Raw genomic sequence first — 15,181 nt, forward strand, 5'->3', positions numbered from 1 at the left:
CGGGAAAATCAGTGTAGCAGTTGAGGGTTTTATTATTGTGCAACATAAAAATTTTTAAGTACAATAAAATAGACGCCAAACTGGCGATTTTGCCTCTGACTGACTGCTTTTGGTTGGAAATCTTTGGCTTGGCCTTCTGGAAAATTTCTTGGCCACTAGCACCTGAAACTGTGTTCCCTTCAACCAAATTGAACTGTGTCTATGAGGCTCTGCACAAACCCCGATGCAGCGTTCCTGGAGTTGAAACTTGACCTCTTCTCTTAACTCTTTTGGAACTAGAATGTTATGAATATAATTCATAACAAATAAAATAAAAATAAATAATGTAAATAATAAAAATCAAAATAATGGTTATGTTAAATAGTCATTAGTTAAATGAAAATGTGTCTAAAAGACATGCCCAATCATGAAAGGACACCTGCCTAGGTATATAAGCAGAGCTTCATTGTAACATTCAAACATCTTGTACATTATATATATTTATATATATATATATATATATATATATATATTAATATATATTATTATTACAAATACCTTCTGTGTATTTTTACATTAAAGTCAACAAGCTATAAGTTTTGTTGCTTCAGTGGTATCAAAGCTATGCAGTCCTTGAACATTATCCGCCGCACAATATGCCATTATGTTTACATCTTGAGTTCATTGAGTAGTTTATTAAAATTCAAGAAAAGCTTCAGCAATGGGAAAAATCGTATGCAGAAATTACAACACGTCTAAAGGAAATCGATAATAAGGAAGATGATCGTGACAATGAAGAAACGAAACAAGGTGAAGCAAGAGAAAATGATGTTGATTTGGGGTAGCATTGGATGTGCTCTAGCCATGAAAATTGGTAGAGAGGCTAAAGCACATGAGATCTCCAAGACCCAGAAATGGTTTGGGTAGATTCTAACCAGTTTGGAAGATATTAAAATAATTAACATTTTTATTGGAGTTCCTAAGTCTAAACTTAGGAAAAATAAAATATTAATAAGTATTAATATAAAACTGGGTTAGAAAGTTCCAAAAGTCATGGATCAAGCCAAATATAATCTTAGCCGTTGATTAGAGATTTAATCTCTACCGTTGAAGGACCAACAGGAAAAGTATAACAAGAGGCTTGAGGGTCAGTTGGGGAACGCACTGAGGGATACTAGTCAGTTCGATTTCTGGAGAAGTGTTAGCTGAGAAATTCGAACTAGTGGTTTGGAGAGCAGCAGGAGGCAGTAAGTACGGAACAGAGAGTCGAGATCAGCGCTAGGCGACCAACGCAAAGGCAGGAGAGGCAGACGCAGAGGCAGCAACAGACTGCACAGTAGAGGGCCTGCGTGGGTGACACAGAGAGGTCCAGGGCTGACGCAAAGAAGCAGGGGTTGACACAGAGAAGCAAGGGCTGACGCAGAGCGTATGGGAGCTACGCAGAGGTTAGTCAGGCTGACGCAGAGTGTATGGGAGCTACGCAGAGGTCAGTCAGGTTGACGCTGGGACTGGGAGAAGTGCTGGAGAATTTTTCTCTCTGCTGGGTAAGCCAGTTTGACACCCTATTGTACTGAAGAATTATTGAATAATAAAAATCCTCCCTTGCTGGACCGGTTTTCCCATATTGGGTTTTTCCGGGGACTGTTGTCCAAAATATTTGTGTTGATGTGTTGATTCTTGTGCATGTGTTTGTTTCTGTATTATGGTGTGATATCTATAGCAAAATTGATTTTAAGTTTTATTGAAGGAATTTCATATAACTTACTGGAAAATAAGTAGGCAAAGTAAATCAGATGTTGCAGTGGTAGAATTTTCACAGAAGATTTTGATCAGAATGATGATAATGAAAATGAAGATGTGATAGATATTGATGAATATGAAAAAAATATCGATCAGGATAAGGATCTAGATGAAGCTGATCTTAATGGGGACGAAGTTGCTGTTGTAGATTCCACTGGTTCTTTCCCATTGTGTACATTATCTGGTCAAGTAGTTGGAGTAGATGCATTAGACATGAGTCTAGCTGAAATTGTTACTAAAGAGGTAATGAGGGAACGTAAGGAACTTCCTGAAATAATGTCTCTTGATGAATATATAGGTTCAAGGGAAGATCAATCTAATGAAGATGCAAAAGTTGTTAACACAATTCAGAATGAAGAATCTACAAAATGGGCAAACACCCTTAAAGATAATTTGGAAAAAGACTATCTTGAGAAACAAGAAGATGAACAATATCATAACTGTTGAAGTTTCTAAGTTTACTTAGTTAGAAACCTTCCATGTACTTTATTGATTTATTCCTACCTACTTGTTATTTTACTTAACAAGTTATTTACAATGTAAATATTGAAAATAAACACTAGTGCATGCTCAATATATTACAGATTAACAACTAAAGGAAACATAAATAATCACACCATATGACACCATTATTTTTGGACCAATGTCTCCGGAAAAACCCAATGTGGGAAAATCGGTGCAACTATCTGAGGGTTTTCTTATTAAGCAATATCAGAGTGCAATGTGGGTGCCGAAATTGGCCTACCCAACATAGAATTTCCTTGGCAGTAATACCTCTCAGTTTCTCACAAATCTCTTGGCTGAAATCCCGGATAATCCTTTCGGCAGCTCCTCAGCACCAATTTGCCCCAGAAACCCCAACGTCAGTCTCTTTCTCCCCAGCGCTAGCCCTGCGTCACCCCGGATGGGTCTGCGTCAGCCTTAGGAGGCCTTGCATCAGCCCTTTGGCCCTCTGCGTCAGCAACGCTGGCCTCTTTGAGGCTCTGCGCAGCTCCCGGCTGCCTTTGCGTGAGCCTTGGATGGCTCTGCGTCACTCTCCCCGGCTACTGCGCTGCTCTTCCGACACTATCTCTGCCTCTCTGTCTCTCTGTACTCAATGCCCCTCAGCTGCAACTCCCGATCACTAATTCTATCTCTCTTAGCAAACCCCGCTCTAGAGAATAGAATCACTGATCACTTTGGTGTATTCTCCAAGTGACCCTCAAGCCTCCTCTTATTCTTTTCCTGTTGACATATCAACGGTCAAGATTAAGTCCCTAATCAACGACTAAGATTAGATCTGGCTTGATCCATGTCTTTTGGACCATTCTAACACAGTTTCATATTAATACACATTAATATTTTATTTTCCCTAAGTTTAGACTTAAGAACTCCATTAAAAATATTAATTATTTTAATATCTCCTGAACTGTTTAGAATCTGCCCAAACCCTTTCTGGGCATTGGAGATCTCATGTGCTCCAACCTCTCCACCAAATTTCGTGGCTAGAGCACATCCGATGCTACCCAAAATCATCACTCCCTCTTAGCGATTACTATGCTCTAGCAATACTCCTCACTGAGTATTACTCTGATCATCCGGCATCGGTACCTGTGCTGATGGTAGGCCTTCCTGCCCAACATCCTTTGCACTGCTGCATCCTGTACTATTGCCCATGGTTTTGCCACTGCCACTGCTACATCTGTACGACAACTCTCTCTGCATCCGTGCTACTACTGGTCCTTTCTCCCAGCTCTGCATCTGCATTGCACCTCCTCTCATCATGCTGCATCGTGCTGCCCACTGCTGCACTGCAACTCAGTTATTGAGAAGTAAGTAATTGATCTCCCAACTGATCTCTCTGTTGGGCTAGAGACACCCACTGATGCTGAAGCTCCCTCTGCCACTGACAAGTGCTCCCTCTTTGACCTTTGCGGTGCTGCAACAACTCCCTGCATCTCGCACCGTTGCACACCTCTCTGTGCCATCCTGCACTAGTGCAACACTTTGTGCCTCTCGCATTGCTGCAGCCTGCTAGCCTTACGCTGTCTCAGGACTCCTGCACTGTAGCTCTTTCTGCTACTCCATTTGCATCCGTCTCTACCTGACTTAGCTAATCCTGCTACTCCTCTTTGGGGCTACCGTAGCAAGGTCTAATTCAAGAGGCTAGGTACCTCGAGAATCCTGCCCCTCATCGCCTGTAGTCCGTCTGACTACAGCTCGATGTCTCCCCACTCCCGCTCAAGTGGTGCGTGTGCACTCATGGCACAATCATCGTCTGTCAATACTTCCTTCTCTACCCTTGCTGGCGTTGCCTTTGTCTCGGAGGACTCTCCCTTACTCTTCTTCCTTGGACACTAGGTTGCATAATGACCCAACTCCCCACAGTGGAAGCACTTGATCTTGGAGAGATCCTTCTTCTTCCGCTTATCCTGCTTTCCCTCAGATGCTAGGGCAACATCTTCCTCCTCCTGCTTGACTTTGATCTCCTTGCTGCTGCTACCTATCTTCGACTGCTGTCTGATCTCTTCCTGGCGAAGAGCCGCCCACATCTCGTCCCAAGGTGGGAGAGTCCCTTTGCCCAATATACTCTGGACAAATACCCCCTAGTCTTCTGAGACAACATTCAGGGCTGTCCTCATCATCAACTCCTGATCCGGCGTGGCTTCTATAACAGTCAGATGATCTCGGATCTCATTCAGTGCTCCGAGGAAGGTGTCAATCATTTCTCCCTTCATCTGATACGTCCTCAACTGATTCTCAAGTAGCATTCTTCTCTGCACAGAAGTATGTTGGTACAATTTATTGAGAGCCTACCACATCTCATATGCCATTTCCTTCTCGGCAATGTGTGGTACTACATGATCCTTGACACCGTCAAGGATGATGCTCTTAGCCCTCGCCATTGCCTCCTCGTACTTGTCGTTATCATTGGGGTCGACTGGGATAGCTATTATCTTCAAGGCGAAGTTCTTGACACGATTTCTGTCAAGTACGGATAAGATTCTGGCCTTCCAAACTGCAAAGTTCGACACTCCGTCCAGTCTATCCCGGTCTCTTACTTCGTGTAGTGCCATGATGCTCCTCTACTTCCCTCCTGGAAGTTCTTTGTTTGACTCCTCTGAGTCTCTACTTCCCTTCTGGAAGTTCTCTTGTGGACTCCCTTTGAATCCCAATTTCTCTCCTGCAAATCCTTCTGCCGCTGTCGAGATGCCCCCTACTCTGATCATCTTGTGTAACTGTACCACTGATCCAGGTTCCTCGGCTAGAAACCCTCGATAGTAGCTCCTCTTGGCTTTGCTCTGTCAGGTACTGTTCTGACTATAGTACCTCACCACCTAAGTGACTAAGGAATTGTGCTTTCATATTAATTTTTTTTAATGTGGGCTATGACCCATTTGAAATTTTAATTTATTAAGGTCTTTTTGATTTCATTAATTTTTGTCACATTAAAGTTTAATTATTTCATCTACCACATTAAATTAATTTCCTAAGGAACAATTGAATTGATTACATAAATTTCCTTGGTGTCTTTGCTTGGTAAGTAATTTGTCCACATTAAATTAATTTTCTTAGGAACAATTGAATTGATTACATAAATTTCCTCGTGTCTTTTCGTGGTAAGTAATTTCTCTATTTGGCTATAGGAGAGTTAATAAATTCTAGATCTGGGTCATTAATGAAAATTATTTTAAATCTAGAATCTCTTGCATATTGTAGTTTTCAGCATTTACATTGATCATTCATGATTGTCACTATTTGTCACACATATATAGATTGCTCTTGATAACTTGTCATTTATTTAGTCTTTGGTTAATTCAAATTAAAGGCACTAGTCTGTAGTCATTTTTATTTTGTGATTGTGTCTTATTTAGCCGAGGCTTGCTTTAAATTCATCAAGTTGTTCATTCTTAAAATCTCCTAGAGCTTGTGTTCCACATGCTACCCTCATCCATTTACCTTAGGGACTACCCCCCTTGACTTGTCTAGGAGAGAGTTTAAACAAAGTGAGTAAGGATTAGAGTGACAACCCTTACACTGAGTGTTGTCGCAGTGTCTAGACACTTTGTGCGAAAACATTTTTTGGCGCCGTTGCCGGGGACATTTTATTCTCAGCGTTTCAATGACATTTCCTCATCATTCTTCTCATTTATCATCTTTTCATTTGAGCCGAAAACGACAACATTTTTTGGTGCTGTTGTCGGGGATAGAGTTTTTTCTTTCCTTGGTTTCCTCGACATCATTTTCATCATCTCATCTTTTCCGCCATTCATTAGCCCGTCAAGCGACACAACATTTCCTGGCATCATTTGATCTTTTCATCGCCTTATTTTTCATCATCTCATTCATCATTTCATCTGCAATTTTATCACCTGGACATTTCAGTTCGTTTCTTGTTTGGGTGGTGACTCCACTTATTCATCCATTATTTCTCAGACAAGAAGCCCTCCCTTATATCCAGTTGTTTTTGCCTTTTGGATCCTAGAGTTAGATTCATGTTCAAGTGGTGACTCCACTTCTTTCATTTCTTACAAGAATTTCTACTAGAAGCTCGGTTCTTGTGGATCTCTTGATTTTCTTGAGCAGGGGTCTCTATCTAGCATCCATTTGGTCCCTCCTTATCCCTTCAAGCAAGTTATAATGGATGATTCGTTTACTCCATGTCATTTTATTGATTTTCTCCATGATATGTCGGAAGAGGCCATTCATAAATTGCCTTTGTTCTCGGGTGGTGATTCAGTCACTGTTAGAAAGCATCTATGTTGGTTTACTCGTACAATAATGAAATATGTAGTTCTCTCCAATGTACACATGAAGATGTGAAAATGCGTCTATTTGCCTTTTCTTTAGAGGGTGATGTTTTGAATTGGTTTCATAATTGTCTTGAAGATTCTTTCGCTTCTTTACAAGACATCATCAACGCTTTTACATGTAGATATGGTAATCAAGGTAGTTTGCCTTGTGCCCCTAACATTATGCGATAGAATGGGAGTGATCTTGTAAAGGATCCAACTGTCAATGAAAGATTTCAAGACAATTCTCCATATCAGAATGTGCCATCCACTTGTAACGTTGCAGGATGAATCCATGATAGTGGAAAAGCAGGAACAAGTTATCAAATCAGTGTCGACAATGAAAGGGAGAATGATAAGCATCTTGTAGAAGAACTAAAGCAGTTGGTTAAAGACATGCAGTTCAGTCAAACACAGTTGGTAAAAAATATGGAGTTTAATCAAGAAAAAATTATAACTGATCACGTCAAGGATATGAGAACTTTGTACACTCAATTGTAAAAATGTAATAAGGAGATGGAAATCATGAAAATTAAATACTCTGATCACGTAACCACCGTAGTAGAAAAACGTGCTCAAAATATGGAGGATATGAGGACCGACATGCAGAGTCAACATGCTAAGGAAATGGAAACCATGAAAGCTAATCATGACAGGGAAATTAATTCTATGCAAAGCAAGTTATTAGCCCTAGAGGAAAATATGACGATCATGGAATTTAATCATTCAAATCACGTGACTGCCATGGAAACACGTTATCAAGAAGAAATAAGTTCGATTCAGAATAGATTGTCAACTATGGATGAAGAAATTACCATCATGAGATTCAATTATAATAATCAGTGAGCTATCATACAAGCAAATCATGAGAAAGAGATAAACTCTATGCAACATTGCTTGATGACCATAAAAGCAGATAATGACAAAGTAATAAAAAATATGAAAGGTGGTCAGATATGTTTTCAGAATAAGTTATTGACCATGGAGGAAAACCATGCCAAGGAAGTCAGTGTTATGAAGGTTGAAAACTCTACTCAGATGGACGCCATAACAATACAGGTACAAAAACTTCAACATCAGTAAGAGGATGAAAGAAACAAGGAAACGTCAACAGGGCATAAGCCTCCCTATCTGCTGCAGCAAGCTCCATCTTATTATGAGGTCATTTGTTCCATTGAAAAGTGGCTAATTGAAGGTGACTCAGATAAAATGGAAATTAATAAGAATCAGGTTGATGCTTGCATGTTTGATCCACCGGTCATAAAAGATCAAGTTATAACTCATGACCCCTGTGAGACTGATCCATCATTCTTGACAAAGCATATGCAGAATGAAGAAAGACATGTAATGCCTATCTTGCATACTTCATCTGGGAGTTTTGAAGCAGAATGTTCCACATCATTAGTGATATAGCCTGCCACAAAGAAAAAGCGCAGGGTAAAGAGAATGAAAGAGCGATTTGATTCATCAGATGGTCGCGAGCAGTTTGATTTTCAGATAGGAAAAAGTCCTACCATATGCAGGATGGGACATGGCACATCTGAGACGCAGCCGACAAATTTTCCTGCAGCAGGCAAATGCTCAGTGTGCACTATATTGAACACATCTGTTGCTATGTGACATCTTTGTATTGTATTTCTAACCTTATACCCTGTTATTTCAGTGTTTCATTTTGTAGTTAGATTTGTGTTTCTCATGTTATTAGATAGTTAATAAATGAAGAGCTTATATCTTTACTGTGCTTAACGTTATATGATGATTTTTGGATGACGCTACTTATGGTGTGTGTTGCTTGGATGCAAATTTTGGATTCTCACATTCCTCCGTTGCAAAAATGTGTTCCCAAGTAGAGCCAGATGTTGACCACTACGTGTCAACAACCCAGTACACCTCCTTTTTTTGCAAAAGGGATAGTGCTTGATCGATGAGTTCACTCTGTCCATCTATTATCATTAGCGTGAGGATCATGTTATAATGTAAACCCATTCTGCATGTATATGATGTAAATAATCTCAGTAGATCCGTGTCAAGTATGTAATTGCCTAGGTAACCCTACTTTTTTGGTGACGATCTACATTCCAGGAGGTTTTTGTCTCACCTATCCATTCTTGGATGGTCGGCAGAGTTTTCTTTCAATCTTACCTCGAAGCCGGAATGGATTTTGCCACTAGGATTTTAGGCAAATCCTAGTGTTCTAGATCGAGTCTATGTAAAAGTGATTTGGGAATAATCCTAACTATTTGGTTAGGTTATTTTATTACAAAGTGCTTGGTTTGCTAGATTATGTTTGTGTCACAGAAATGGGTTGTCTGTGAGGCCCTTTTACAAATGGGTTTTCCCCCTTGAGATGTAAAACATATAAAAATCATGATGTAAAGTGTCTTGAGGGTTGGAAAAATAATATATCCCTTCATAGGTTAATTAATTAAATTTTATGGCAAAAAATTAATTAAAATCCTAAGCCAGAAATTTAATTAATTCTAGGTCCTAGGTAAATTTAAATTCTCCAAAGGCAAAATTCGTTGGTCCTTAAAAATTAAATTTTAAAAGGTCTAGGGACTAAGGTAAATTAATTATTTTGATAAATTTTAAAGCTTTGATCCCTGGGGTTAAGTCAAAGTCAAAATTTTGGGGAAATTAATTCAAAAATTTAATTTTTGAATTAATTAAAATGCATTTAATTGAAAAATTCAAATTTCCTGATTTTAAAATTTTGACTAATGAGATTAAAAGAAATTTTGATCCTCATCAACGGTCGAGATTGCTTTGACGAGGATCACTCGAACTAGCCATTGGAGGATTTATCTTCAAATATGAAGTCATTTTTCAGTCCAACGATCCGACATTTGAGTCATGTGCTAAGCGAAAAGCTCTCGTGTAATTTTTTTTTTGGATAATAAATAAAGACTTTTGGGTTAATTTTCGCCGGTGTTACTCTTCATGGAAATACTGTAAGATGTGTCGTTTTTCATGTGTAAATTTTTTTAGCCATTGATAATAGCTTCTGAAGAGTGATTTGAATACATGTATCTTGCTCAGTCATTGGGGTTTAAGTGATAATTTAAATTTGAATGTAATAGCAAGTATCTCTATTTATCTGAATTTTATTATCATTTTCTTGCTATATTTTAATGGTTGAATTGAGTTTTGCAGGGAAGTCTTGATTTTTAGATCATCGGGCATTTGGGGAAGTTTTCAGTTGGACCAGCCAATTCCCGATCCGTGTTTTCTAAAAAGCCGAGCTTAATTTGATCCCGGGCTTATCATAAGATATTTTTTATTGGTGATGCATGAAGGGTTTTGAGCTCAGTACCTCTTTTAAACTATAAAAATTTAATTTTTTTATGTGTGAAATTGATGAATCTGGTTGTTAAGAGCCTTAGATTATCAAATCTGCGAGTGGAGTTGGACTCATACTCCTCAAATCTGATAGATCTACCATTCTTGTACATAGCTCTGTAAATTTTGTAATTATTTTTTCTAACATGGGTTTTTTTGGGTTTTAGTTTTTATCATTGTATATATTGTTTGGGTGTTTTATTGTTGTCTTGTAGCTACAAATTTGAGGAAGAAATCTGTGTAGAGTCCAGATCTTGGCCCTGGAGGGTAAGATCTAGATCTTTGGGGTTCATCAACATTATTTTGCAGGAATATTATTCAAATTTATTTTGCAGTCCAAGGGTTTAAAGTGTTTTGAATCTGGAAATTTTATAAGGGTTCCAAAATTCCTAGATCTGGAAACTTTCATGAGGGTTTCAAGAATAAATATGAAGCTAAAAGATTTAACATTTTAATCAGAATTTCTGGGGTTTTCTGGCTACCATTTGTCTAAGTTTTTCGATTTGCTGTTTGGGTTTTCGTTTTGCTGCAGAGTTTCAATTTTTTTTTTACAGGACCTGTTAGAGTCGGTCTAGTAGCCCTCCATCAGCGATCAAAGCTCTTTGCATTTGCATAAGTAGGTGTCTCATCAGTGTCATCTTCTTGCATTCCATTAGGCATGCCATAACCCTGATGGAGGAGCTGGTGTCTTTATTCCCCTCTTGGCACTGCTGGATCAAGTTGTTTCAGTCATTAAACTGTTCAAGGTTACTTGTCTTTGTCTTTAGGTCAAAATTTTTAGGTCTAGGGTTGAGGTCAAATTTGTCTTCAAGGTCATGTCTCTGAAGGTCAATAAGTGCCCAGCAAGCCAGAGGGATGATTTTCAAAGTGTTTCTTCGAAAGATTCTATCTTGTACAGTTAATTTTCACTTTGGATTTAAAAACCCTGTTTTTAAAGCCAAGGTCATTTCTCAAAATTTTGTAAAAATTGAAAATGGTTCAAAGGACAGCATGTAACCCTGGCTCCCTTGTTAAGATCCCTCAGATGCTATCCCTGCAAAAATTATCAAAGAAAAGCATCAAATCAATCAATTTCAGGACAAAAGGAAACCAAAAAGTCAAGTTTATAAAGTGTCATGAAAAAACATTATAAAGTGGGTTATGACATGAAATTAATTCAAACAAGGCTATAAAAGCCCTAATCTCCCCCCATCAAGCCTCATTGTGCATTCAAGTGATAGAGCAATTGTTTCCAAGAGAGTTTGAGCGAATTGTGTGAGTTGGGAAGGCGCGCGACCCGTTGAACCAGACGCGCGACCCGTTGGAGGTGCGTGACCCGTCAGGCGCCCTGTGCCAGAGTTAAATTATAACGCGCGCGACCCGTTGAAGGCGCGCGACCCGTTGGGTGTGCCGCGCGACCCGTCAGCACTCTCTCTGCCAAAACTGCCAGCAAACTTGCCAAGGAACCACAAATTGCCAAATTTTGCAAGCATTTTAATCAGCAGTTTACAAAGCAGAAACAACAGTACATTTCAGCCACTTTGCTCCTAAAACAATGTCAGAAACCGAAACCAATTATGAGCAAAGTGATGACCATGAGTCAGTTTCAGAGTTTGAGGTACAGAGGAGGCCTCACAAGGGTGGAAAGGGCGGTCATCATAGGAGAGAGGAGCCCACCTCTTTGACCAATTTGCAGGCTTGTCCAATGACAGTATCATGCTTCCGTTATATGTCTTGCTATGAGTTTTGCGAGAGGATCTCTCGGATTCAGCATCACAGGGAGTTGGCTCGCTTATGTGTTTTGCATTTGCATGATGGACATGTGAACCTTGCCGGGGTGGATTTTACATTGACACCCGAGGTGATTGCTCAAGCCACAGGGATACCTAATGTTGGAGAGGTGTGGAATAAGCGCAAGATGTTGGACAATGTTCAGTATGAGCCTTTCATTAGACCTGCATTCATGAGACACTTGACGGGTGTATTTCCCTTCAGATTTTTGAGGAGTGAGTATGCCCCCATGATGAGGCTTATCATGCTCTATTTCACCTGTGAGGGCAGATTTTCACAGGTATATTCGTACCATATTCGCCTGTTGATGCATTTCACACGGGTACGGATGATGAACATCCCTGTTTTCTTGTGCCGGAACATTGAGAGGATGGTGCCCTTGATGCAGAGGAAGAGCCTAGCACAGCAGTATAGGAGCCTCTATCATTATGGTTTGATTCAGCTCGTGGTCATACATCAGTTGGTTCAGCAGGGCATCTCATGGGAGGAGTTTATCTCTCGTGAGCTTTTCACAGCACCACCACCACATCCTGAGGTTGTTCACGAGGAGGGAGGACCATCACAGCAGCATGACATCCCCGTGACTAGATATGTCAGCTCTTCTCCATTGGTCACTTATCAGAGAGGCCAAAGGGCCTTATTTGCAGCAGCTCGGCGAGTATTTTCTCCACAAAAGGTGGAAGGGGTCTCGCTTTCTTCATCAGCTCAGCGAGTGCTATTTCCACATCAGGTGGAAGGGGCCTCGCCTTCTTCAGCAGCACAGGCAGCACAGAGGGGCAAGCAGCCCATGATCGAGGAGGGAATGACCGGTGATCCTGACATTGATATCATTGATCTTGATACCCGCTCTCCTACCACGGAGCTTCATGAGGTCATTCAGCAAAAGGAGGCCGAGAACCGCTTGTTGCAGCAGAAGTTAGAGAGGGCACAGTGGACGATCACCTATTTAGAGCAACGCAACAAGCAGTTGGAGGATGAGCAAACTCTTGATGAGTTGTGGAGGATTCGTAGTGACCGCAACTTGAATCGAAGAAGACCCAGTGATTTAGTACCCGTTGAGCGAGAGTCTATGCTTATCCAGCTCAATGCTCATTTGGAGAGGCTGTTGGCCAAGGCCAACCAAGATAAGAAATTGCTTAGAAACATGAAGAATCATTATTGGGCACGGATGCACGTGTACAAGGCGAAGATGAAAGTGCTCCAAAGGCGGTTGGCCAAAGCACAAAAACGAAGAAAAAGGTCCGACCCCCTCCACATCTTGGCCGAGGCTTCCTTGAAGGAGCATGGCACTAAATAGCTCAGCCCCAGCACAAATTCCAAGAAATTTTGAGCATTTTGGGTCATTTTGGTTTTTTCAGGCAAAAAACAGGTTTTGTTCCCTCAACGGGTCTCACCCCTTGCGCGACCCTTTCATTTGGCTACTCCGTTCCGGGAAAACTCAGCATTTCTGGATTTTTCATGAAAAGTTACACATGTTCACCCATTGCCAAGAGATTTTATGAAGTTTTGGGCCTCCAGAAAGTCAAAAAACAAGCAAAAAATGACTTTCTGCCACATTTTTGACACACAGAAAGCAGTCTTGGGAGATTGCAATTTTGGAGGGGTAAATGACCACCAAATTCAGAAATTCCACTTGAGTTGGAAAGTAGACATCCAGACCTTTCCAACAAGCCTACTCTTGCCCCATTTGGACACCTGGAAGTGCCCCAAAAGTGCTCTCAAAGGCGCGCGACCCGTTCAGGAATGGCGCGCGACCCATCAGGCAAATTGCTTAGGATTTCAGCCTACAGCTCAGCAAAACGCAGTTTTGACTATGTTTGACTTTTTGGAGTTGATTTTAATCCTCCTTGTTGTCAATGATGTAATTTTATGACACTTTTACACTTATGTATCTCTTCTAGAAGATTCATTTATGAGATAGATGAAAATTAAATGAATGAACTGGTTTCCTAGCTTATAGAGGCAAGTTGTTTTGACTGCCTAGTTTTCAGTGCTTAGTTTAGAATTGGTTGAAACAGCTCCTAGGATAGTGAGCTCGACCCCTAGAGGCAGGGAAAGATGTTAGATGATCTATATTATGTACTCTCTTGCTCATTTTCATGGTTGGACTCTTGAGGGATAAGCTCTATTGTATTACTCATTGTATCTCTGCAATTTTTGGCAAAGGAAGACCAGGGTTTTGCAGTCCTTTTTGGGATTCTTGTGGTCACATGTATTGATGGTGTGTTTCTCTCTGTACTTGTAAGTGTGTTATGTGAATCATTTCCTTACTTTTCCTTCTGCAAATTAGGCAAATGAAGTGTTAAAGTAGAATTCATCACTGTCATGCTCTGCTTTTAAGTTTGCTTAATATCAATGTTTTCAACTGTTTAAGGAGAATTCAAGGTTATTGCTTGCTCTCCTTATCTCCTCACCGGTCATTCTCATCCATCCACCTCTATCAAAGGCATCAATACTGTCTCCTACCTTGCCCCAAAGAACCCCTTGCAAAAACTGTGTTTAATCCCCGCACCCAAAATTGCCTTTCCCCAACTTTCCACCAAAATCTTAAAACGTCCAATTCAAACCTTTTTTATCAATTTACTAGCCTAAAATCAATGTTTCCTTTTTGGTTATCTCGCCCATTGAAGATCTTTACCGAGATAGACCGGAGAGAGCCCTCTCCTGCCCCGTAGGGCTAGCTACAAGGCTAAGTGGTTTGATGTTGCCTTGGAGTTTACCTTTCTCAGCCTGAGGTGAAATTTCAAGCGCTAATAGGACCCACAACCTTTTGCTGCCTGCCTGCATTCTCCACGAATCTGCAGACCTCTTCTCCTACTTCTTCGTTGCTGCCATTCACCGTCCCTGCAACAAATCCAGGGCCAAACCCTTTGAAGTTGTATGTCAAATTTAAAATCTCTCTTCAGACCGCAAGATTTTATTTCCTTGTTGAAGGTGAAATCATTGGAGTAAACTATTTTTGAGATTTGAACATTTGTGGCTCGTAATTTCCATTAAATTTTTTCTGAGGAAAGCCACGGGTTTTTGGGATTAGTCCTCTCCTCTACAAGTTTTGAGACGCTCGGTTTCTCTTCATTATTAAATTTTTTAACCTTTGAAATCTTTTGCAGAGAATACCTTTGTTGTGACAGGGATTTTCATCAACGTTTCACAAGATATCTATTTTTTATTTTTATTTTGAGGAAGCCATGTATATTTTTCTAAGCATATATATTTCCTCTTCTTGTTTTTTGGACTCTCCGCTCTGCTGTACCATTCTTCCTTAGACGTTTAGTAGTTTAAGTAGAGGGTGGGTTCTTTGTGGCAGATATCCTCACCAAGGCCCTTGGAAAGTCAAAATTTGACTACTTCAGGGAAAAGATGGGGATGGTAAAGAACCCCTTTCAGAAGTAGTGTGTTAGTAGCACAAATGCCAAGGGAGTTGCAGTGTTGGGAGAAAGGACCAACAATAACACAGATGCAGAGGTAGTTGCAGTGCAGATGCGGTGTTGGGAGAAAGGACCAAGAGCAACACAGATGTA

At 40.3% G+C, this 15,181-nt stretch overlaps 1 protein-coding gene across 7 annotated transcripts in view; it reads left to right on the forward strand.

Annotated features, from left to right (window-relative positions):
- LOC149244349 (putative CoA ligase CCL8) overlaps positions 1 to 15,181 on the forward strand; it is a 452,203-nt gene that overhangs the window by 110,239 nt on the left and 326,783 nt on the right. The gene's annotated exons all lie outside the window — the stretch shown is intronic.

This window comes from Pinus tabuliformis, chromosome 8, assembly GCF_031772625.1.
Source record: "Pinus tabuliformis cultivar Carrire ecotype Pingquan chromosome 8, CPIR1, whole genome shotgun sequence".
Lineage (NCBI taxonomy): Eukaryota > Viridiplantae > Streptophyta > Pinopsida > Pinales > Pinaceae > Pinus > Pinus tabuliformis.